Source organism: Botryllus schlosseri, chromosome 12 (assembly GCF_051294905.1).
Source record: "Botryllus schlosseri isolate E-star chromosome 12, Bs_hap1, whole genome shotgun sequence".
Classification (NCBI taxonomy): Eukaryota; Metazoa; Chordata; class Ascidiacea; order Stolidobranchia; family Styelidae; genus Botryllus; species Botryllus schlosseri.
The window spans coordinates 4714182-4717823 of record NC_137247.1 but is presented as its reverse complement, the minus strand read 5'-3'; the positions used below and the strand labels follow the sequence as shown (position 1 = coordinate 4717823).

General features: G+C 39.5%; 1 protein-coding gene across 1 annotated transcript in view; it reads left to right on the top strand.

The window, feature by feature from the left end:
• LOC145451633 (isocitrate dehydrogenase [NAD] subunit alpha, mitochondrial-like) overlaps positions 1-3642 on the top strand; it is a 122916-nt gene that overhangs the window by 105653 nt on the left and 13621 nt on the right. The gene's annotated exons all lie outside the window — the stretch shown is intronic.

The following is a 3642-nucleotide window of genomic DNA, read 5'->3' as shown; positions in this document are numbered from 1 at the left end:
ATAAGGTGTACAGTACAATGTGCACAGTACATGTACGTACACTCGTACAGCCTATAGCCAGATCATCATCTTACTCCCGTAAACATCTTGCTTCGAAGTATTAAAGTTGTGCACAAATCTGTTTCCCTCGTATGTTTACTGTCTTTTCATACCCGCGAAAGATTTTCACTGCCGTAATGCAAGATTCTCGTAAAATGGAGGATCCGCATACCTAAATAGCAACCTTACTAAGAGATCTATCGACTACTCAGGACTATCATGTGGAATTCATTACCACAACATGTCCGTGAATTGCCGTATGATACATTCACAAAAATACTTACTTGCAGACTATAGGACAACTAGATACTTTTAGTTGTCCATTCTGAGTAATATGGGCTAGATGCCGACAATCTAATTCTAATCTAATTTGTGAACTGATTCCAATGCAATCTAATTCCTGGTTTTTCTGAAAATACTTGGAGATCTGTATAGTGCAAAACGAGCCAATCTGCTTGTGAGAATGAACTCTGATTTGATACGAACCGAACTTGATTCGATTTTCAAGGTTTTCTACACATTGCTGCATTTATTTGCTACTGTCATTTAATTTTTCTTCCTCGTATTTTCCTTAAACTAACATTCGTTACAGCCATATCACGATTAGGCAGTGTACCTGCTTGATGCGGGTGTGATCACTGAATACACTGATTGGACTAGTTGACCTCTCTTGTCTCTCTTGACTCTCTCTTTGTTTATACATATACCTCAAACGTATAGAACGGAACTCAAATCCACACCACACGGTGCACATTTCTCGCACACGTTTCAAAATGTCAAATCGGTAGTCTGATTATAGTGTTTGTCTCGGGAATAGCTGCAATATTCTCCATTACGCAGTTTGATATTGCTTCAAATCAGGTGGCTTGGCGAAAACATTAATTATTTATCTATCTATATCAAAACTGGAAATTCGATCCAGTGGATTGGAAATAATACATGCGATAGGCCTATTTGTAATTTATGATATACGTCCAAAACAATCGAGGTATTTTCCACGATAGCACCATTCCATGGAAGTTACATTCGCGTGTTTCCTGTTACATCATCGTGTGTTCATGTTTTGATTGATCAACTGCAAATAACACGGCGCCTGGAACCGTGTTAGTACTTGGAGAGTTACAGTAGCATATCTAATCTGTGAACTAAAGAATGCATGACATTGATATTATATAGGGTTACCATACGTCCTCTTTCAAGAGGATCACTCTTTTTCGAGATTTTGAGATATAGGAAATCAGTACTCAAGTAACGGTCCTGCGGGTCTTTCAGGAGTTGAGTCAAAAAGTTGACCTTTTTTAGTCAACCAGCTTCAAATTCGAATTAAATTTACCAATTTTTCTGGATTTCACTACGGTATTGTAAGTCTGGAAATTTTCAAAACGTATCCTCTTTTCAGATTCCCAAAACACGATAACCCCAATAATATTTGTTTATAGGCGTCACTGGGTTTCAAACTGGTGTCCATGTTCCAGAGGGGGTCAGTAACGAAGTAGGCCACTTGAAGTAGATTTTGCCTACTCGCACTACGTAGTTTTGACTTCAGACTATTTCTACTTTTACTTTCAGTTTTTAGGCAAAAATAGGCGTAGAATACTTACTTACTTGTGAACTGCCACTTTACTTGAGTAGAAATTCCGGCATTACTTCTACTTCTACTTGAGTAGCGACGGTGACTACTTTGACTACCTCTGCCATGTCCACGCCAGTTTTTGCTCAGGCAGTAGGCTAATGATGCTAATCTTCCGACCCGATGAGTGGAAGATCTGCTAATAATAATAATCGTTGGGTTATATTTTTCATCTGAACAATAAGTCACACACAATGGACGATGCGATAAGACATAATGCGATGTCATGAACTGATAGGAGGATATCGAACGACACGCAGTTGCGATCCTTTAATACCAGAGGTGGTCAAAGTAGTCAAGAAAGCTACTCAAGTAGAAGTAGAAGTAGCGACGAAAAAATCTACTCAAGTACGAGTAGAAGTACTTCTTACATAAGCAACCTGAAACTACCAGAAGTAAGTACCAGAAGTAGAGGAAAACTACTTGAGTACTTCAAAAAAGTAGAAGTACTTCGTTACTGACCACCTCTGTTTAATACTGACATCCACCTCGACCTAGAGTGCCCGATGTAACAGTTCTTTTTTCGATGTTGACCTTTTTGAAGCCGCTGATGACAGGAGTCCTCTAAAGATATATGCCCGAGGAATTGCCTCCGAAATCAGTACCAGTTAGCCCTCTAGTTCACCGGACCACGACCTGACATATCGATCTCGCCTTCGGACACATGTCACTTTTGTCACCTGTCCTTGTATGTTATATTCTTTTACTTTTCATTCAGCGTGCATTTGTGCATGCCTCGTTTTTTACATCGTCTAGGCCAGGTGGGTGTCTGATTTCGAAAACTACTCCAAGTCCTTTTGACACCTTCCTATCTTTCATTGTCTTGCAGTCTTGTGGTGTATTGAAATGATGAAATTGTTAGCAATAAATTGAATTGAATTGAAGTCACAATCTCCGACGGGATTCGTGAAAATAAAGTATCAGAATGTACCTAGAATGAAAAGCTTCGTTCTCATTTCGTGGAATCTACCTTGGTACGAGAGATGGATATTGAGTTGAGATAATAGCACGAACCTATATACTCTCCGTCCAGACATGTCGCGATTTTTGTTAAGGTGTAGTGACGAAATTTTCCACTGCAGGCCTTTCTAGGCTATTAGGCCACTTGACCAATTAGTAATTCGAAATTTGTTCTGCTTTTCGGTGTCAATTATCGTAGGAATATATTTTCATCTGAACAGGACACACACAACGTACAATAATGCGATGAAACACAATGCGATGAAATGAACAGATAGGAGGATGCCGAACGACCAGTTGCGGATGCAGTTGCGGCCTAGTGCCCGATATCACAGTTCCTTTTCCGATGTTTGTCTCTATTCCGCGGCTATTTCCGCGTCAAATCTGACTCGAATCATGCTGCAATCAACCTCGGGTATGCACCCAAGTAGGCTACACGTCCTCATTGAAAATAGGAACATCTTCAGTATGATTCACTATAGATAACTATAACTAACCTACCGTAGGTTAGTTATCTATAGATTCACACCCCGGAAAGAAAGCATCCCCTGCAGCCTCCTAGCTCCTACCCGTGCGTGTGTCGCGTGGGTTTTTATACGGAATTTGAACATTAAAATGATAATATGAGAATATAGGCAGTGAATGATAAAAGTGAGCAGAAAGACATAGGACAGATCAAGGTCGAATAGAGCTATATCGGCGAAATCAGTGATTACTAGGGCAATTTTTTTTTGACATGTCAAAAAAAGTCAAAATTAGGTCAAAATTGTAGCGTTAGGTCAAAATTTGTCAAAATTGCTTACAAAGTCCAACAATTTTTGACCTCTGCATTTCGTTTGTATCGTAGATTTTGCGCTGTCGGTGAACTTATCATTTGATATTTTACAGCTTGTAGCCTACTTTATAGGCCTACCGTAGTAAACGAACCATCGTCTGCTCATTGTGAATCATAAATGGTCAAATGAAACAAATAGTGACATGGTTTTATGGTCAACGTACTGCAATATCCTAGC